Here is a 22,619-nt window from a genome sequence, read left to right on the forward strand (position 1 = left end):
TGGAATGCATTCAGACGAGCCGGTCCGGGAACGTCTGGATCCGGATCGTCCTCCTGGAGGAGGGGGATGTTTCAACCTTTGAAGTTTTCCTTGTAGGCCTTGAGAGAATAATCAAACTAAAGAGTCTGGGGATCCGCTCACTGAAACTTTGGGATGGATGTGGCCATATGGTCTGAGCGGTGAAGCCAAGCAGAGCTGGACTCCAGAGTGTGGGCGGGCGGGCGGGCGGTCCTGCGGTGTTTGGCTCCCCCCGCAAAGAAACGCCACGTTTTTTACACAGAATACGCAAGACTTTGATATTTGTTTTGGTGAATTCAGTCCCATCAGTGACAGCAGGCGGGGTTAATCAAATGTTTACCTGGAAGTGTTGGGGACACAAACATCCCACCAATGCCTCAAAAGAAGCCAAAAAAAAGGAATAATTTACCAAAAAAATGGAATAAATAAGAAGCTATGGGATCCATCTCTCCAGCAAATCCAGTGTTTTCCCCTTTGGCTTCAGGAAGCTCATCATTCCTTAGTGGAACATCAAATTGTCTTTCCCTTTCAGAATTTTTTCCATCTCCGACAAATAAAAACATGAAAAACACAGAATTCTTGCTATAAACCTGAAAGACATTTGTGTTAGTGGTTCCGTGGGCCGCGAACCGGTCTGGGACAGTTGGTACCGGGTCGCAGAGAAAACAAAATCGCTCTGTCCATCACTCCATTGACCTGACTTACACCTGTCAATCACACCTGCAGACCGTTTTCTGTGTGGGGTTTTCATGTTGGCGTGAGTTTGAATGGGCTTCAGATCTCATTGGATCCCGTCTATATGAGATTGTGTCTGGAAAAGGTGCTCTCCTGATATCTAAACCTCAAAAAATAACAGCCATTTGATCTTAGTGGAGCCTCCAGTAATCGCATCTTGTTTTTAGTGCACTAAAATCATTAGAAAATGAATGCTAAAACCTTGGAAAAGAGGTTTTTTAGGACACTAAATAATCTATTATAAATATTCCCGCTTTCAAAACAACAACTGACATTATTTTCCGTTTATTTTTCCATCATTAATCCGTTTGTTTCCCTGCTCTCTGGATTTTCCTCCCTTAAACCCCGTCCGCAGCATCACAGCCAAATCTGGGATTCGCATATTGGGGCAGGGAAACATCCCATAATCCATCTGTTCTCCCCCCCTCCCTGTGCTGTGAGCAACAGAACAGTGAATTAATCATTCCTTTGTCTAACAAAGTCGTTGGAGGAGCGCGCTGCTCCTGCTGGAGCGTCAGGATTTATCTCTGCCGGTTCGATTCATCATCTGAGCTCTGAACCGATGACGCCGCCACACATCACGCCTGGCAGGACGTCGCCGCCTGCACGCACGGCCTCAACGGTCTTCACGTGCACACGTTTGAGCAGAAAGGTTGCAAAGTTAGCGATGAGGACGAAGAAGAAGAGCGCTGCTTCCTCATATTTCACTGCGGCGTGCAGTTCTATTCTTAGATGGGACGCCTGCATCCTCCCTACATGCATCCTCCATTATCACAGCCGCTGTTTTCAGGGGGCCAAAGTGGGCCACTAATAGCCCAGGAAACGCTGGCGTGCACGTCGAACGCCGACGCATTAGCATACATAAAACATATTTTAAGTGTGAGGCAGAAATAAACACAAAGGTTGCAGGCAGACTTTTGTTGTTCATGCTCTGCAGCGTTTACGTGAGAAAACCGTGGTCATAAATTCAGGTTAAAGCCTTCAGTCCGGATGGTTTTCATCCATTTGTTGTTAAAGAGTTCTGTCAAAGAAGCAGATCAACTTTGGTTGGACTTGATAAGTTCATGTCTTTGAAATTAGCTTAAAGTTTGATCATCTTTAGATGCATTTTCACAATTATTCATCACATAAATGATTAAAAAGATGAGTTTTTGCTAAATGAAACAAATATTTAAATGTTAAACAAAAACAGAAATGATTACTGTATGAAATGCAAAAATCTAAGTCAAACATTAAATTTTTACATTAAAAGGTTATTTAACATCTAAATATATATATAAACCATTTAACGATCTATTATTTCAAACCACGAGTGAGATTCTATCTATGTTTTCCTCTCACCCGCTGGGAGTTTGTCTTTCACATCTCTGCCCCTCACCTGGTTTTCAGTGTTTCTCAGATCCCCAGGTTCTCATTTTCTGCTTCAGTTTGTTTTTCCCTTGATTTATGAACCTTGTTCTCCATCGTGTCCTCGCGGCCTCAGAGAAATTAGATCATTTAAGTTTATTTTAGGCGTTCTGTAGACCCGCCCCCTTTTTTTTTTTGTCTGTGACAGCAACAGAAAAATACCGATAGTTACCGTTTCTGAAACCGCAAACCAAGTAAATAAAAAATAACAGTTTTCTTACTAAAATCGGTCACAGATTTATGAAATATCAACCAAAGATGAGTTCAAGTCAAACTACAAAAACAGAATTGAGTCATTTTTAGGTTCTAAATCCTCAAAGTCAGGCAGAGGAGTCACTTCTGGCCTGCAGGTTCTGGACTCCTGGCTGCATTAATCAGAACCGCACCGGCGGGTCCATGTGGACAGACGAGCCGGACATGCCTGAGCTGCAGCAGAGCTTCTTCTGAACACAAGGGGGGGGGGGGTCACTGAAGGACGTCTCCAGGGACGACATGCCACCAACTCTATAGATCCGTCCACGCTGCCCGCAGTAACGCGTGTTCCAGCGACCACGTCCAAAGAAAAGTCCATGGAAACTTGCGTCCTATGATTGAACCCGATTGTGGTCTCGGTTTATGCTACTTATTTTATTCAGGGAATACAACAGCTGACACATCCCAGAGACTTATGGGACATTTCTAGGGCACTAGAAATTGTAACTTTTGTAACTTTGTGCAGCACTACAAAGTGGCAAACGCACCATAAAGCGAACAAAGTAGTGAGCAGTGAAGAACTGCTGCAGCAGTTTAGCATCACCTTGAAAGAAAAGAAAACAACAGAAAAAACATATATGTAGATGTATTAGATATGAATTCAGTTATGAAGGGGTTAAATCTTTGCATTCACTTTGAAAATCAGCTAAATGTGAGAAAACAATTTAAGAATCTTTGGTTTGATCCGTTCTTTTACCTCGTTTGTAACTTTAATCCCAAAGGTTTTTACCTCCACTGAGTTATTTCCCACGACGAGGCAAAAATGAGAACCTCAGCAGATATTTCACCATCGGGGTTCCTGTCTGGGTCAAAGTGACAATGCAGTGAGAAAAGGAGCCCCACTTTCAGGGTTTTCACGGTGGACGTCTTCCACTCTGCTAATGAGCTGCGCCGTGTTCACTGTATCAACAATGAGAGTCAAGCTCTTCCCCCTTTTTGCTTTGCTAATAACCCATTAGGAGCTTTTTCACATTGAGATCTTCATAGAGAGAGCCTTCGGGCCCGAAAGGGTTGACAACCTGACTTAATGAGCAAATTATGCTCCAACATCACTTAGCCTAATGTTTCAGACGCAGATGAGGAAACGGAACTTTGTTTTCCCATCAAAGTAATTGGAGGGTTTCCCTCCCCCTTTAGTCAGTAAAGAAGAAATCAGACAAATAGTACAAGGCGATGCTGAAATTCACCATTCAGCAGCATCTCCGTGCTGTGGGGTTAGCGTGCCGCCGATGCTCCAAGACTTCCTGAATGTCATTTGTGCCCGGATGTTTGTTTGTTTTGCTAGATCCCTAAAAAGGTCCCGAAAGCGCAAGAGAAACTGTCAAATGAAGAAATGTTTTGAGGGAAAACCCACTGAGACACACACATGATCTGGAAACGATCGGACTCATAAAGACCTTCTTACAAACACGGAGGAAAGCAGGACAGATGACACCCAATGTTCCCGCCTTCTGACCCAACGCAGGACACTAATGATGGAACTCTCATCATTGTAAAGTCAAGTCCCATTATCTGTCACACACCTACATGTGTGAAATTTGCTCTGCACAGTCGACCCCTCCCCTGGAGGAGCGGTGAGCTGCAGACACAGCCGCACTCGGGAACCCCAATCCAACCCCTTAATGCTAAGGGTCAAGCATTTTTAGAGTCTTTGGCCTGGATTTGAACTCACGACCTTCCCTTCACAGGGCAGACACTCTTCCACAAGGCCACTGAGCTGGTGTATGTGGGCGGGACGCTGTCAAACAATGACTGAACATGAAAAGTGGACTGAGTGAGTGTGACATCATCTATAGAAAATGGTTCACTTCAGCTCCAACCAGATGACGTCACTTCAGCTGCCATTTTTTTGCAATACCGACGCCGCCATGTTTGAACCAGACATTGTTTCGCCATTTCTATGGCAACCACTCTCACCAATCTGGAATGAGCTTGTTGGAAAGCCTCGCCCCCACCACTTCAAAGCAGGCCAGATGAAATCAAGCATGTTGAACATTGGACGTGGGGGCCAGCAGGCTCCACCTACTTTTTCTGAGGCATCTGATTGGTCAGTTTATAACTTGAATAACTTCAATTAAAAAAATAAAAAACAAGCCCCAAAAAAAATGTATCAGAGCAACAATATTTTTTTTTTGATGGATAGAATGACTGACACATTCAGGTTAAAAAAAAAAATCCAGAAAATCTGCCATTTTCAGAAAGAAACGGAGGAATTTAGGTCCAACTCCAGGACCGCCCTCAGTTTTTACAGCATTTGAATAAAGATCTTTGGATCAAAGGATTTTTAAGATTGACTGCCCCTCCTACTTTCTGTTTTTTTTTTTTTTTCCATTTGTTCTTTTTTTTTCCTTTTTCCATTTTTTGAGTTTTATTTTTTCTCAGTTGTTTCTGCAAAACGACAACAACAAACACGTGAACACCAAAATGTTTTCAGTTGGGTGCAGATATTTTTGGCCATGACCGGAGCCAGCCCATGAGCCAGCTCTGCTCGCCGTTTACGTCCTGCAGCAGAGCACCGAGAGGCCGATGGCGGCGTGACAAACCCGCAGCAGAGGATGTGCTCAAAGCCATCGCCTCCTCCAGCCACAAACCGCACAGCTGCTCAGTATTCACCCCAGACAAGCAGCTCCATTAAGGGGGTGGGATGGAGCACCATGGGGGTCTGCGGTGCTGACCTCCCTCCTCCCATTACTGCGGCTTCTCCCTCCATCCCTCTGCAGATCCAGCAGCAACCACGGCTCACGCTCCACCAGCTGGAATCTGTCCGAGCGCTTCAGCTGGTGTCAACGCTACACACCTGTCACTCCCTGCACCGCTCTCAACGCTCGGCCCCCACAGAGGTCACATGACTCTCCGGTTTCTAAATACAGAGCTCATCTCTGGAAATAGCCAGAGAGGCTGAAGGAACAAAGCGAAGTGACGGTGGTTTCACGGCACAGCGAGAAGGAGCGTCGTCCAGTTAAGGTCTCATCAACAATAAGCCCGACCATGACAGGAAAAACCAGCTGCAAATGTGCCGTTTGGGATTCGTTTGTTATCACATGTTCTTCTTCCATCCTACTCACCGTTCTGTCATCTGGTGGTGCTATCAGTCCCTCCTGGTACCTGAAACCAGAACAAAGACGAAGACAGGTCAGTCAGTCTCATCCAATAACATCATTTGTCATTGATAAAGATTCTGGAAGCAACAGATGGAGCAAAAACTGGACTTTTCTTTGTCAGTTTCTCCCAAACAACGACTATGAAAACAGAAGTTTGAGGTCAAATGAAGATCAGCTTTAAGGCAATAAAAAAACAAATTGTACAGATTTTTGTAGTTCCTCATTTCTTCCTTTTAATTAGGAAAAATTAAGGTACTGTCAAGAATTTAAGCCCCGTTTCCCCTAAAACACAAAACGAACATTTAGTAATGGAGGACAGAAACCTGCAGGAGAAGTAAAACTACGTACTGAAAACATTTCACAGAGTTTTTTTAACCGTATTATCTGAAATAAATGTGAAAACAGAATTCAAATGTCGTCGGTTTATGCTGCTCGTTTTATTCAGGGAAGAATTTTTGTCACATTTTCATCAACTCAACAGCAGACACATTTTAACAACAGTTTTCCTGCTTTTCCTGTAAACAAATTCAACATGTCAGCTTTCAACTTTGCAGCATTTCCAGCCTTTTTCATGCAGCAGCAAAGCAGAGAGGGATGAGAGGCTTCCTCCAGCGAGGTTTTCAGGAAAAGGGACAGAGCGACGCTGGGATGTTAGCACCGCTCACGCCGGATCGTGGACGGACAGAACCCGTGCTGGTAAGGAGGCAGAGGACGAAGCCAAACCAGGAGCTAAAATGAGAACAAAGCTTACTTTTCCATCTCTCCTTCCCTGAACTTAACGGAGAAGATCTTTTCAGACAGCACAGATAATCAAAAGCCCTCTCTGGCCTCTGAATGAAATGGGACTACTCGAGTTTAAAGCCAGCCAGCCACTTTGATCTGAAGATAGCATCGCTGACATCACTGAGTGCGCGCCTGAAAGGTGGCGTCACAAGAACAGAGGACTCTCAGAACGGCGGCTGGCTTTGAGAGGCATGCTGGGATTTGCCTTGGATGTGAAAACAGGATTGCAGAGGGCAGGTGTGAGGCAGTTTCCTCCACTTTCAGCATCAAAGGCTCACGCTGCAGCGACTCAACCCCACAAGAAGTCGGTCCTATTTGAAGCGGCGGCCTCCCCCAGCGTCCCGCCGACCCGTGAGAAGTGCTCCTTCTCCATCAGCTCCATCGATAATAGAGTCAAACCCAAGAAGCACTTCATTCGTCAATGGCAGCCCTTAAAGCCGGGGGAGGGTTTTAAAGACAGAGAGGCGTGGCTATGGCACTGCTAAGTGAGTGACTTGGATCAGAACCAGGACCAGAACCATGTTAAAACTAAAATTATCCACACATGTCCATAATCTACTACATTACAGTAAAATCTTCTACAAAAGACAGAGAAAAGTCTGGTTTACTCTGTACAGACTTCTTCAAGTTTCACACTTAATCTGTGGCTCAAATCTTTGGGAGAAACCATCTCAAGAACAAACCATTTCAAGCATCTTCAATGCTAAACTCCAAGTAAACGTCTAACATTTGTTCAATGGATTCATACATATAAAGTTAAAGGCTGTTAGAGAGAAAGGAAAGATAAATCCTTTCTCTTAACATGTTCCAGGGGAACATTGGATTCTGATTGGCAAAAACAAGCCATAAGAGGCGAATTTACCCTCTGAAATGATGCTTTGGACTACTAACATGACATTTAGCACACATGCTGTTTGGTCCTCAGGTCTGATCACACTGGTCCATCTGCATGGGGAGTCAGTCTCATGATTAATGGTTTACACAGTCTCTGTTGCATTCCTGACCCATCCCCTCCCCCTGGCTTCTGTAGAAGTGCTTTGTTCTGTAAATGTCCCTGTAAAATGCATGTTTAGTGTCATCTACCATGTTATGTTTTTGCCATCACTGACTGTGTTAATATACGTTTTCGCTTTGGCACGTCCCGTTAAACATATAGATTTTTTTCTTTTTGATTATTATTTGTTTTATTATTAAATATTTTAAAAGGACAGAGGAAGTTTTTACTTTGAAACCTGGACCCGTTTGTCGGTGCTCTGCTTTTTGTGGTGAAAATTGACGGACTGGAGCTAGGATTCCTGCGTAGAGCTAGCATTCCATTGCAGAGGGACTGAAAAACGAACACTCTATCTTTTTGCGTCAACACAACGGCGATGCACCGCAGACGGACCCGTGTAAACCAGGCGTCATCAGCATGGTCGGTGCAGCCTCGGTAGCCGTTGCCACGAAAATGAGTCGTACTGCGTATCAAATAGCTTGTAAACAATGATTTAAATGTCAAAAATAATAAGAATAAAGTATCAAGATTTGATTTGATATTTATTTCTTCTGTAAATGTGTATGGTAAGAGCAGGATAATGTCTTCCAGGTGTCCATCATCAGAACTTAATGGACGGCGTGGGGGTGGGAAGGCTTTCCCCCTAAATTTTAGCTCAAAGTACACAGAAGGGAAAGAGGGAAAAAGGAGAGGAAGGTCTGATGGATAGAACCGGATGGATCTGGACCAGAAGCGTCTCACTCTCAGGACTTTACAGTTTCAACGCTCTTCTATTTAGTTCTGTATCTCATCTTACGTCTGGTCTTTTTTCCATCTTCTCTGTAGCGTCTGGACCCGTCAGGTCACAGTGATTCCAGCAGTTTTGCTCGCCGCCCAGTCTCCATCCAGATTCACTTTTTATGATTTCACTCCCTGGAAACTTCAAAGGAGCACGGCGGCTCCTCCTAGTATAGTTCAGCCAACTTTTCCTCTGAAGTTTTCCATGTTGTTCTCCTCTGGCTGTCACCTGACCCCCCCTCACACTGTCAGTGGCTCTGAAGACCTCAATGATGGGGGGTCTGTGGAGCATCCACACCGAGTGGAGGGTTAGATGGAGGCAGCCTGAAGGAAAACGAGGACCAAAGACGGTTTAACTGGGCCGTTAACTGGTCAAGGATGGATGTAAACACGGGGAATCAGTTTCATCACGGGTGTGTTCCTTCTACTTGACTGTCATCAGGTGAAGCAGCAAAGACAGGTAGGCGGTCCTAAAGATCCACCTTGATTTTGCGAGCCTCAGAATCCCCCAAACAAAAGTTGGTTCAGTGTTTGTGAGTGAGGGATGAGCGGTGTGGCTCCATGAACGATTCAGCGGAGGGGAATTGTGCCGTGACCAGCCGCCTCTCCGTGCCTAAAGCCTTTCCCAAACAATCAGGGATCGCTTTGGGAGTGTGTGTGGCTGTCTTTGTGTTGCTGCGCACACGTTGCAGTGGAGCAACGTGTGCGTGTGGAGCCGATCGGGGAGGTGGCCCCGGGGCCGCAGCCGGATCAGATTGAGTTGGCAGTCAGAAAGAGATGCTCAGCCTTAATCTGATTGTGGCTCCAAACTACACACTCAACTGGCTGTGAAAAAAAAAGAACCACACAACACACACACACACACACACTGTCCCAGCACCTGTGAGGCAACTGATGCAAACCGACGGATCAAATCATCCAAAGCAGGAGATGAGCAGAAGCTCCACTCTATCCAGCTAAAACTTCTGCTGATGAGTAACTTCTGCTGCATTTTGTGGGAAAGGCGTGTTTGTTCTCATGGAGGCAAAGCAGATTAGAGGAGAAAAAAACGGGCTAAAAATCAGGAAACATATAAAAGGGGTCACTGACTTTGCCGGCCTAAATCTCTGTGGACGTGTGTTTTGCGGCTTTGGGGCTTTGACTGTGTGTGCTCTGTCACCGCCAGTCTTCACTCTCACTCTGTGATGAGAGAAAAATCTCCTGCCAGGGGAACCCACGGCTGCACGAGTGCTTCTGCGCGTCAGGTCACATCTACCGCTCGGCGGAAGCCCACCCAGGGCTCCCAGTCAACGGCAAAAGTTTGACCAACCGCCGGATTCAGAGACGAGAACTTCCAGCCGCTGTGAACCCGAGCTTCACTGAAGTTCTTCCTCCAACCTCACAACCTGACAGGTCCACTGAAAAGGAAGTCTTAGGGGGAAAAAAACGGTTTCAAACTTGGACAAATCCTAACCCTAACCTGAGACGGACACCAGGATCTCGATGGACATCTCTGAGATCAGTCGGGATCACGGGAAGGAAAAAAGGCTGAATTCCATGTTTGGCTGTGAGGACCACATGCTGCAGACTGTCAAATGTGTGACAAACAGGACGCCAACATGGACATCAGAGGACATTCAGTGATAGTTTTTTGTTGCTACCCTGAGCATCAGGTGGGTTAAATTAAAGCTGCTCTGGTTTCTGAATACGTTTTTGTTGTGAATAAAGACGAAACTCTGCAGATAAACTTCACTCAGCATCACCGATGGCCTCCCGTTGGCTCTTGATGAGGCTGTGATGTTCACTGAAGAAAGGAAGCAGCAGGTGGGAGGAGCTAAGAGACAGAGTTCCTGTATTCAAGCACTTTTTCACTAAGTAAGTAAGTAGCATACTGATCGATGACTTGCAATCTTAACTGAAGGAGTCATGAAGAAAGTAAAAGGTCAGTCCAGCCTCCAGGAAGTCCGTCTGAGTTTACCATCAAACCTAGAAAAACTGTCTTCAACGCATCGTCCCAGAAGGCTTAGTCTTCTTCAGTCCTTCGCCACTCGCCACAGAGACAGCTTCTTCCCCCGAGCTGTCACTCTAATGACCTCCTGACCACTAAAGAACACGGAGCAATACCACGGAAACTGTCACACCGGAACTACGGCTGCATTTTGACTTAGTCTTTTTTCTTATTAAGTTATGTTTATTTATTCCTATATCTAACTTATATTGCTTTCTTTTTTATTTTTTATCCTTTTTTGTCTTACCCCCCTCAAACATTTTTATCTAGTTTACACGAGAGCACAAGAGGAGCCAGTTTAGCTCGTGCTGGTTTGCGGCGCCTTCCATCCGTGAAACCCGAGTTCGACTCCGGGCTGCTCCCTGTTCCCTTCTCTACCTATGCCGGTTCCAAGCCCGGTTTGAGAAGGTTGCGTCAGGAAGGGCATCCGGCGTAAAACATTGCCAAATCTACCATGCGACTCGTTCGCTGTGGCGACCCCTGATGGGAGAAGCCGAAAGTGGAAGGAGGACACGAGAGCACAAGACGCCGAAGACAAATTCCTTGTACCTGCGCTGTACTTGGCCAATAAAGCTGATTCTGATTCAAACGGTTTTGCTTACTAGCTTTTGATATTGTAATTCTGTTCAGGAAATCCTTTTAGGTTTAGTTTGAATCTTTTCTTTATTTTATTTTCCATGGTTGCCTCTTTTTCATATGTTGGTGGTTTTATTCATTTTTTTAGTACAGCTTTGAGAAATCCTCAAACATGCTGAAAAAATCTAAAACAAAATAAAAAGCTGCAGGGAAAAAAATCATTTTTAGTTTTATTTGAACTTAGTTAAACTTTATTTTATCTCACAGGGAGAAATTCACTTAAAGAAAAGAAGAAGTCATAATATGAATTGTAGCTCAACAAATATCAGTGCAAACAAACAAATAAGTAAATGAACAGCTGTGCAAATGTTGATGACCTCGTCACACGGAGGAGCTGTGCAGTCTGATAGGAGAGAATGAAAAACATGTTGCTTCTCTAAAGGATTTTCACAGGAGGCTGCCGGTCGTTGGGTCTACACTGACAGTAGCTGGAGTTTATGTTTCAAACATTTCTATTTCAAAAAGCTTCTTTTTTTCCTAAAAAAGTGGATGAAACTGTGCAGACAAAGCGGCTGAATGACTTCACAGAACCAGCCCCTCTTCTGATCAATAATGAGGCACGTCTGTGGCGTTTCTACACCAGGTGAGTCGCCGTGGCGCTGGCATGTCTGCCGGCTCTGACCTGGTGTGTACACAGCATGTCCCGTCTAGCTGGAAATGGGATTACGCTGCACCACAGCCCCGTCAGTCACGCTGCAGTGGACCGCTGGGATGTTAATGCTTCAGGAGTGGGAAACTGAATGGCTTGCTGCCGGCTTCCTTAACAAAGCAGAAGTAAACTTCGGAACAGTTCTCCACTGACAGAAGCAGAAATGAAGCAATCAGAGCCGTTCTGCTGGAGGTCATGTTTCTGCGCTCGTTACTCGCTCTTCTGTGACTTTCTTGGTGAGACCTGAACGTGACAAGCGAGCCAGATTCAGGGAGCCTCCAGCCCGGCGAGGCACGACTTCCTGCCATTTGTGTCCCGACTCGACGGCGAGAAGAAATCGGAGCCCGAGGGCATCTCTGCAAGCGGAGGCCGGATAAATCCTTCTGCTTATTGGAGGATCTCAGCGCTCCTGCAGACACACAGCTTCCCTCAAACCTCACCTGGATCTGCGAGCAGCAGACATTTCTGACAAAAACCAGAAAAAGGGATCTCAACTTCCACAGTTTCCTACATTTGAAAATGGAGCAGTGAGAGCTTTGAATGCATCTGCTGCAGCAGAAAACTTTGTTCTTTAAAATGACTGAGGCCTGAAACCGGCTCCGGTTTGAGGGTGGCGCAGCCGCCCACCGTGAGCTGACAGGATTACACGCCGCTCTGTGATCCGACAGACACATCCAACTCTGCTGCGAAACAAACGCAGGGCATCAAACGTGTGTTCTGGAAGCGCTGCCAGGAGGCCACTTTGAAGTCATGCAGCTTGTTTGCATGACAACAAAACAGAAAAGGAGTGTAAACAGACGAGGAGGGAGGGGCAGAGAGATGAAGAGGAGGGACGGAGTGAAAGAGAGAACCAAGCAAAGGAGGTAAAGGAGCTAGTCTAACAGATCCAGTGTGATGCAGAAAAACAAAACGGACAAACTTAAAACTATTTAAGGTAGAATTCTGAAATTTGGAACCAATGATGATGATATTTTTTATATTCTTGTGATTCCAGACACACAAAAACAAGATTTCTCTGGAATCGAGCTGGATATAAGCAGAGAAGTTTAAAAATAGCCTCTCCTCTAACCTGCAGAGCTGTGAGGCCAAGAACAAGATAGAAGCCATCCCACGCCACCCTGTCGCTCTGTGACGACCAGGCCTCCATGTTGATCTGAACCGCCCGACGGTTTGATGCCAGTCAGTCTGTGAACGGGGGCCGCAGCGCCGCTCTCCACGGGCAACGCTAAATCCAACATGGCTCCACCCGGATATCTTCCTCAAGAAATAATTCTCGTGTGTTTCTGGCTTTCCCGACTCTGAAACTTTTCGTCTTACTCGTTCTTCTGAAATTTGTCTGGGAGTGCTCTTGATGAAATACTAACTGGTCTCAACACGTGAGGGGGTCAGAGACTCCCCCACAAAAATGAAATGTAGTGACCAGAGAGCAGAGCTTCCACCTCTGAACCCACTCTGTTCTCTGAACTGAACTCTGAACAGGAAGGGTCAGGAGGTCATTGTAGAACTAACTATTATCCATTCAGCGCAGTGAGGTACGACACGAGAGGACAGACGATCATGTAAATAAATACTGGTATTCCACAGGGATTTGTCCACGGTCCCAACCTTTTTTTTTAAATTCTTTTTTGCATTGACATCATGGCTAACCATGTATGAGATCTTTTTATGCAGACGATGCAGTCCTCTCCCTCCAGATCTAGTTGGTCAAAACTGAGGAGAAAAAAAAACCTTTTGTGACCGGTACAGAAAATTACATCAAGCTCTTTATGGTCAATCTCTTCATCCAGCAGACAGAAAGTGTTTCCAACATCTTCCTCCACAGGATTCACTCCTGGTTCCTTTCTAACCGAGACAGATGGGGATGAAATGTCTGCAGTGTCCGTACTGACAGATCAGCATTTAGGGGTTCTTAAACCTAAGTACCCACCCATGCCATGAATCCATGGCTACATTTGACATTTTTACCCTGTCAACCCCCACACTTACACACACTACCAGTTACCCACAATCCTCAGCATTCATTGCTCTCTCTGCAAACGTGGTTCTGTTAACAGGCTCTAAAAGTAATGAAGTGTTTTGCTCTGTCAGTTTTACAAAGACAGAATTTCAGGAAAAATGCTTCTCCTGAACGAATAACTCCTCTTTTGTTCCGTTTCTGTCTTTCTGGGTCTATATTCTCTGTTCCTTTGTTACGTTTGCTGTTTAATTATCATTAAGGTTTAAATTGAATCCACTTTTTTTTTAGCTGTGTGGTCTGGATTTTCCCTTTTCCTCGGAGACCGGTGTTTTGTACACAGCCAAAGTTTACCATTGATTTAATCCGTCTTTCTTGATCAAATCATAGATTTCCACCAATGAAGGGGCGTGTTTGCATCGTTTGTTGCAGCTGCGTTGAATAACTTTGTTCGGACGAACCTTAAATTGTTTGCAGTTTAATCAGACTCTCCATAAAAGACCTCCAACAGTTTGAACAACATCTACATCAGGATGTTGGAGTTCATCCACATTTCATCCTCTATTCTAGTGTTTTATATCCACACCTTCAGACAATAAAACAAATTGAATGTGACGAACTCGTCCTTCACCAGAGAAAAACCTTTTTTCTGAGAAATGTTCTGGAGGATTTGAACATTTGAGCAGCCTTCAGAGAAGCCCGCTGACTGGGCTGTTCCCTTTCTTAGACGTTCACTCACTCTTTGAATTTGCATAAATATGTTTAAGGCAACGATAGATTGACAAAGAGCACAGATATATCCAAGGAGGTGAAGATGAGGAGAGGATGAAGACAGAGAAATCTGGTCTGACTGGTCATGTGACAAAGCAGATGCTGGTGTGAGACGAGCCCCAAAGGCAATGTCCTGATCCCCTACCACACGTGCACACGCACGTGCATCAGCATTCACTGAAGCAGACTTTCATTTTTGCTTTCTTCAGCTCCTTCTCTTTTTGGCATTCTTCTGCTAACATTTACACTTTATAATTCCTTTTACTTAAAAAAAAAAAAACAACTTGAAACAGTAATTTTAAAGCCTTGCAAAAGAAAAGAACTTTGGTTTAGGTGGATGTGTAGAAATGTGGTTCTTATTGGCGGAGGCTTGGATAATTATTAGTCTATATCTTTTTTAGTGCTTTAACTGAACCAAACTTTTTTCATCAAGATAGGAGAAAACCTGCGTAACACCTTATAGATGTTATTGTTATTTTTGTTCTAGTATTTCATGGATAAATTCTTCTAAATGGATTCATTTGCTTCTCTCCATGTGGACCCTTCAGCTGCTAATGGACCCTAATGTTTCTTTAGGACCTCTGGAAGAAAGAGTTTCTGACCATGTTCTCCAACCTGTCAATCAATCATCAACTTCCTAAAAGAAGTTTATGATTTCAATGAGAGCGGTAACATGTTTTTCTGTTCTGCATGTGCTGGAGAAAGACCGGCAGACTTTGTTCTCTGTCTGTCCTCCTGCGTTCCTCCCAGCTCTGCTGTGAGAGGCTGAAATGGAAGCAGCAGAAGCTTCATCTGGTGTGAGCGCTCAGGGTTCAGCCTCAGCTTCTTCATCACTGCAGCTTCCTTTGCTCACCGATGGAAACGTGTGAAAAATATTTGCATGTCAGCCTTTTGAGAATTCGACTAAAACACATTTTTCTGTTGGTCGTGGCTGTGGAAGCCATTATCTATGGTGTTCCAAAACTGTAATGTCCTCCCAGCCTCCGGGTGGCGCTGTTAGCACTTTCGGGAAACAAGCAGCGAGTGAGTCAGCACTTGGCTTTCAACTCAGACACAATTTAGCTATTTAAAAATATAATAATAATAGTGTTACAAATTCCCAAGAGCCTTCACAGTCACTCCTGATGCTTTCAAGATGGAGCAACAATGGCGGGGACAAACAGACAAGAGGCATTTTAAACACATATGGGAGGAGGATCATTTTATTGCACAAATCTCTTCTAAAGCTGTTTGTCTTAATTGCCAGCAATCCGTGGCTGTACTGAAAGAATACAATATTCGTCGCCACTACAAGACTAAACATGCAGTTTTCTCCAAATACAAAGGTGAGGCGTGAAAGAAAAAAAACCTAGCGAGCTACTAGCTAAACTTTGGTCAGAGCACGCCGCCCTCACGAGGCCCTGGACAGCACAAGACTGCGCCACAGCTATGAAATTTGATTGGGAAGGAAGCTAGCCTCACTGCTCTCGTTTCCCCAAAAGTTTCCGAATGTGGAGGAAAAGTAGTGCAAAACCAGCTGTGTGCTCAGACAATCAGACTGGCAGACGTCGTGCGCCGTGTTGTTAAAATAATAGACTGTGTCCGCCAGTTCAGAGCCTTTTTGGATGAAGTTGATGCACAGAACACAGATGTGCTTTACTGGCTAGATTCTAGATGGTTCTGGCAGACGCTTCATCTTCATCAAACGGGGCCTGAAAGTGAGATTTATGGTCCATACACCACAGCAGACCCATTACAGGCCAGAGACCACAAACCCCCCGCCCCCCATGACCAATCTCAGCACATCAGAACACCAGCATGATGCTCTGAGGCAGAATCCAGCATCTGGAGCTTTCAGGGTTTCTTTGTTTTGGTGTCGACTGCATCTTAACAGAAGCCGTTGACCCTCGACATCGCTACGAAAGAACAAAACAAAACTCCCTTTTGCTTCTGCTTTTAAATAGATGCTAAATGAATGTTGGAGCCAAAGCGGTTTGATGCGTGTTTGCATCAGTATGCATGGAGGCGTTAGAGAGCAGTCTGAGCTCCATTCACTGATCATCACTGCGTTGATCATCGACACCCTGTATCTGCAGACCTCGCTGCCGCTTCTCCTAACATCTCCCGTCCGCCGCTCGTCTTTGTAGGTCTCGTCCATCTCCTGGTGACCCCCCCCCCCCGCTGCCTTCATTTCCCCTCATCCTTTCCACACCTCCATCCTGTTGAGTGCTTTTGCTTGTTAGAGTCTTGGCTCTGCAGGCGCCTCACTGCGCTCCTGCCCCCAGGAGACAGTTGACATGGAGCAGACCGAGGGGAGGGCGGGATGTGGGGGAGGAGGAGGAGGAGGAGGAGGAGGAGGCAGCTGCAGGTAAGGAGTGTTGATGGCTGTGACAGGAGCAGTGCAAAGAAAACGACAGATTGTGAGGTGAAACATGGAAACAGGACGAATGAGGCTTTGTGTTGAGATGTGTAAACCTCAGGAGAGGAGAAGGAGGAGGAGGAGGAGGTGACGAGGAAGGTCCAAAAAAAGATGGAAGGAGAAAAAAAACATCCGTTGTTCTGTCAAAAGTGGGTGATCCTTATCCATACGACCATTTCAACGGAACGGTCCGCTGTGTTTGTAAAAATGCCTTTTCCATTAAACCATTTTCCTGCTGAAGAATGAGGAGAAGAAGGAGCACAAAGAGGAGTAGACAGGAGGTGACACGGTGAATGGTCAGAGGGTTGGGAGGACGAGAGAGGGAGAACTGGGGGGGTGGCGGGAAAGTACACGGCAAATGGAGCATAAACACTAAAATTAGAGAAAAATGGGAAAATGATATCCAGACAAAAACGCCAAATTTAGATGTGACAGATGCTCACAAACTCCCTGTAACGTCACCTCCATGCTGATGTCTGGACCAAAACTGCTCTAGAAAAAATATGGAGTCCATTTAAGAATTTTGCGGTTTTCTCCACCCCCCCCCCCCCAAGTGAAAATGTCAGTCAATCAAAAACACATGTATTCATTCACCTCAGTGATTGCTACTCTGAAAGAGGCCAACTCCAGCATCCTCAATGTTCTGGATCAATGACACGATGTCTTCTTTAATTGGAAAATAAAAATAAAAAAATACTCAGTAAAGGTTTTTTAGAACTGAATTATTTCAAAACTAGCACATATGTAAACAGTCCATTAAAGGAGGGAAAGGAAAACGCGTCTACTACTATTCTTTGTATTTTTGATTGAAAAAATTACAATAATTATTTAATTATCATTTTATGAACATTGTCATTTTCTAGTATCACAGGTGGCCATTATTTCTGTTACCAGTATAAAAATGACCTTAGCTTTGGGGGGCTGGCAAAAGTGTGGACATGATGTTGCATGAAAGAAACAAAAATTATTAAACTGTGTTCACAAAACAAAACAAAAAAAAATAGAAACACAAAGATAAGTGAAGTCAGAAAACAGCTAAAGATGCTTTAAAAATAGCAGCAACACATCTGGCTGCAGTGGGATGATTGAATTAAGCCACTGGTCCACCATAAACCAGCTACCATAACAACGTTCACTCCTGCTGTAAAGCTGGACCAGTGGGAATCGGAGAAACGGACTGGATTGTCCAACCTAGTGGTTATACGGTGAAGTGATCAGGTTCTTTTGTTTTTCAAACCAATCTGGAGCAGGAAGGATGCTCCTGGCATCAGAAACCCAACTTCCTGCCTCATCCGCCTCCTTCATGTTCTTCAAAAGAATTGAAGAGAAGTGGAGATCAAACCGTTTTCTCCGTTCTGAACCGTCTTTAGAAGAAGTGTGGGAGAAGGACCGCTAAGCTAACAAAGACAGAAGGCGGCGGTGCTAAAGTGTGGAGAATCCACAAACTGGTGAAGTGAAGGATGCGCTCCTCGTCTCCACGCCTCCTTCTAAAGGCCGCTTTCGTTCCATCTTCCGCGTTCACATCAAAGCGTTCTCCCAGCGCGTGGGGGGGTTGTGCGCTCGTGCAAATGCGAGTGGAAGCGCGTGGTGATGCTGTCGGACGAGCAGGTTTGCTCCAGAGTTCCAGAATAATTCTGACTGTGGTTCTGGAAGCGGCTTAAAGCTCGGCTCACCGTCTCTGTCTCAGCTTCCATCGCATGGAACTTCCCTTTTTGAAAGCGCGCCGTCAGGAGCGGCAACAATAATCAGACAAGGCAGTGGTAAATAACGGGGCCGCTGAGCTATTAACCTGATGTGCATGTTAAATTAACTTGAATTGATGAAATTATCAACCGGCTGAACAGCTGGGAAGTCAATACCCCAAATGATGGCTAATCAATGGCGAGAAAAAAAGCTATGGCAGCGCTGCGGCCCGACTGAAGCCCCTGGAGCGCTTGGACCTGCGCGTTTCTGTCCATCTATTTTTGAAACCAGTTTCAATGTTTTGAATCACCATCAGTATAAAATATTTTTAAAAAAACTGTTAAGGGAGGTTTGAAGTAATTTTAAATGCCCACCCCAGTGAAAATGGTGGTTTTAACATGTTTTTGTGGCATTTTTCTCATATGTTGAGCTCAAAAAGGCATGATGGGAAATAAATGCAGGTTCACTCCATGCCAACAGTCCCAGCCACAAATCTGAGGTGAATTTCTAATGAACTATTGTGGAACGTGTGGAAATGACCACTTTGAGATTAGATGAAAAGACGATCGGAGTGGGCGTTTAAACCTAAGCACAGAAGGTAAAAACATTTTGGAGAAAGTCTGCCTTTTCTGTTTTTGATTAGGCCCTTCACATTGGAGTGAACCAACACTTGTTGTGTAACCACCTACCTAGAGCTGAAATGCTAAACTGACCTGCTCCAGTCACCTTTATTTCCACTCAGCTCTAACAACACAGGCAGGCGTCCGCCGGGGCAACGAGTGGACGGATAATCTCTGACGTGACCCAGAAGATTCAGAGCCGAGAAAACGAAGCCGGGCACATTGACCGGCGTTAGCTCCGCCTACCTCAACAGCTGCTCTGACAACGGCAGATTGGATGGGACAAAGTAAACGTGAAGCTCGGTTGAGCCCATCCACTTGTCAATCAAAAAGGCTCTAAAGCCTCGTTTCCACTGAGCGGTGCGGTCCAGTCCAGTCTGGTTTAGAATGGCCCAGGTGAGCGATTCCACTCAGAATTGGACCGTCTCTGCGCATGAAGTGTGAAGACCGATGGCGTAGTTTGGTGTCTTAGTCGTGCGACTACAGAAAGAGCAAAGCTCAACAATGGAGGTCAGTCAGCAGCTCGTTCTTCCGCTTGGCTTTCGGTACTTCCTAAACTCAAGTCATTGAATGATGATTCAGAGAAGATTGCAAAGAGGAAGACGCTGGAGCTGCGTTGACGCTTTCTTTTGCTGTCATGATGGTCCGCCAATCAACGCATGTCACCTCGACCTTTGATGGAGGCTGTAGTAATAATTGAATGTCGTCACAGTGGAATCAACAAAGATTCCTGAACTAACTTACAGGCCGTGAAGGTTAGCGTTTAGTTTTGCCTAAAACATTGACATCAAAATCAGCTTTTTAGTGAAATTTCTTTAACTCTTTCACACCGGAGATGTCACCAGTGACACCTAAAACACTCACTGACATATCATTGTTTACACTATCAATGCGAGTCTCCAGTGGAGCTAAAGCTCTGGAGGTAAAGGGTTAACCGTGGTTAAACCAGACCCTCCTTGGACCGCCCTCATGCCTAATAAACTCAGTTTCCCCCTGATCATCATCCGTCACGCTTGTATCTCAGCCGTGGGATGAACCGGTCACCTGTGCAGAGCGCGCTCTGGCTGCAGGCTCGCCGTTGCCTCGGTCGGGATAAAGCCATTTGAAACAGGAGGATAGCTGGACCGGCCATCATGGAGACGAAGTGTGGATGGGAGTGATGCAGAGTGAGTGTGTCTGCGGGGGTGTGCGTTAGTGGTTTTGAGCACAGCAGTGCTCAGAGATCCAACATCAGTCCTCCAGACTCGACCTTATTTCTGTTGTTCTGTAAACGTCTCTTGTTTTGTTCCTGCATGAGAGCGCACCTTTGACCCCGATCAGGATTATCCTGTGAATCATGCCCAGCAGTCAGTATTAACACGAGCCGCTACACCAATGCAGCGGGAACTGGGTGATTCACCGCCGGCAGCAACACTTAACTGTGAAAAAGCATCTGAATCATTTCTTCACTATATATAAATAGAGTTTAATTATTCAGGGTCGTGCACAGATGCTGCTCTTCAGTCACGCTCGGTTTCACGCATAAAACAATTTCTCACATGTATTCACACAGTCATTCTTCTGATGCAATTAGGAGACATTCTGCAGCATGATATGTTTGTGCTGCACTAATCACTTTGGGGTTTAAAAGACGAGGTAAAAACACGTCAAGGGCGCGGCGGGACTGCTGCGTCAAAAGGACGAGTCCCACGAATGGAAGTGGTTTTTATCTTCTATCTGATTTACCAATATTACTGCAACTCCATCTTCACATGTTTAAGCAGACATGGGCTCTAGAACGGCTCCAGGTTGACCAGAACGCTGCTGCAAGGCTGTTAACCAATTCAACCGAGTTTTCACGCGTCACCTCGTTGTTAATCCAGCTGCACCGGCTCCACATTCGCTACCGAGTACATTTTAAGATCCGCAGGATCTCTCACCACGTCTTTAAATTAAGCAGGAGGTTTGTTTAGTTAGTGCAGTTTGACAAACAACCCATGAAAGACCCAAAAGACATTCTAAATTATTTTAATTCTTGTGTAGCATCCAGTTTTCATTTCATTGTAAACTTCTCCAGCTGAGTGTTAAACCAACAGAAAGCCCTGAAACTGACTTTATTACTTCATGACATCACCTAACAGGCAGATGCTTTCAGTAATCAAGCCTTAATAAATAATTATAATAAATTCAAACCAACACATCTCAGACAGAAGGAGAATCATCTACGTTCTCCAACTTTATGTCTACTCAACCTAAAGAAATGCTGCACATTCTTATGTCCTGAAGTGAACGGTCTGTATTTCACATGAAAATACGAAGAGTCTTGGTAAGCCCCGCCTCCTTTCACTGATTATAGTCCTACATGTCTTTTTTTAATCAGTCAGCGAAGGTGTAAAGCATTGAAATGAGATTCCTGCTTTGTTTTGTTTTTCCAAACTTTCAAATCCATTTTCTCTGCTGCTCCAAGGTTCCTGACTTCATGTCAACCTTTTCATTGTGAAAGGAGGTCGTTCCGAATCAGAAATCAACACAAAAGCAAACTGCTGCCAAACGCAGATGCATTAAACTTTTATGCTTTTAGTCCGCCTGGATAAATAAATCATAGTTTCATGTAACTTCAACATAAAGTAACGACAACAGACTGGAGAGAGAGCTAAACTGTTTTTATGTGGGTGAGCTCATTTGGGAAACAAATGTGTTTCACGATTCCTTTGATGGAAGAACAGACACTGGAGAACGAACATTTAGACGTGGAGTTTCTGCTATAAACTGAGCTGCAAGTGAACCCTGCAGCGGTAAACTACAGACGGACTGTCCAGCAGAGCAAAGAACAAAGAAAAACCAAAATAAAATTCTCTTTAGGAGTCTTTAGGAGTGAATGAGTCAAGAACCTGCAATGATGCATCAGATCTTCTCTGGATGGAATAAACAGCCATTAAACACCATTGAAACGCAGTCGATATCCTCCTGACTGGCTACCAGCAATGCACGTGTCCTCTATGGAGGACATTTCTAAACTCGAATGTCTCCCAGTCACTGCAAACTACAAAATGAAATCCTTTTGGTATCTACAGAGGACATTGGGGGCTTTTCAATGATACCTTTTGTTAAAAGATGAAGCTCTGGGATTTGTAGTTTTTGGTGGACTTAAAAAAAGTACTGGATTTTGTTTTTACTGGTATCAGAAGATAAGGAGAAAACAAGTTCCACATGTATTCAGTGTGGAATCTGTTGGATGTATAAACTTTATTCACTTTATTATCATTCCAACTGCTGTTTTTCAGACTGCTTTTTGAACTCTGCAGACCTACACATTGAAGGCTGGGATTATTTTTCTTCTCCACATATCATCTGGAGGATGGAGATGTCTGGATTATGTCTGGATAAACAGGAACTATGAACCAAGACTCCCATGTCTGCAGCAAGAAGTTTAAACGAGTGGATTGTTATCTACTGACCTTGCTCCTCCTAGATTCTGTAACCAATTGTAAATAAAATAGGAGGTCGGACCGACATCCACAGAGCTGTTGGAGACAGAGGCGTTGGACGGACGGTTGTCTGTTTCGCCTCACCTTGCAGAATCTTACTGGGCTCTTGTGTCAGTTTTGTGATACTGGCTCGTGTTTTCAGAAATAACCTTGGCAAGATCCTAGCTCTAAACACATTCCATGTTCTGACTGTAAGAAAACGGATCTATTGTGATGAGGAGTTTGATGATTTGGAGGTCGGTGAAGAAAACGAATGGATGATGGAAGCTTTTTGACAATCAGACATCCAGCATCCGCGCACACTGCTGCGTCTCTCATGTAGCTTAAAGCTCTCTTAAAGTAACTCTGAACTCTACTTTTATTGATATTTGTTTTGTTTTTTTTGTC

The 22,619-nt window shown here is 44.8% G+C and overlaps 1 protein-coding gene and 1 long non-coding RNA gene across 3 annotated transcripts in view; one reads left to right on the forward strand and one right to left on the reverse strand.

The window, feature by feature from the left end:
* LOC101172994 (leucine-rich repeat and fibronectin type III domain-containing protein 1-like protein) overlaps positions 1-22,619 on the reverse strand; it is a 275,228-nt gene that overhangs the window by 210,236 nt on the left and 42,373 nt on the right. For both annotated transcript variants that reach the window (XM_004075203.4, XM_023961321.1), the window contains one exon: positions 5,478-5,517. The gene's annotated coding sequence lies outside the window, so the exon portion shown is untranslated. The remainder of the gene's footprint in view (positions 1-5,477; positions 5,518-22,619) is intronic.
* LOC111948408 lies at positions 5,449-10,435 on the forward strand. Its single transcript, XR_002874402.1, has 3 exons — positions 5,449-5,544; positions 6,068-9,719; positions 9,789-10,435. It is a non-coding gene; the product is annotated as an uncharacterized LOC111948408 (long non-coding RNA).

The sequence above is a fragment of the Oryzias latipes genome, chromosome 13 (assembly GCF_002234675.1).
Source record: "Oryzias latipes chromosome 13, ASM223467v1".
Taxonomy (NCBI): domain Eukaryota; kingdom Metazoa; phylum Chordata; class Actinopteri; order Beloniformes; family Adrianichthyidae; genus Oryzias; species Oryzias latipes.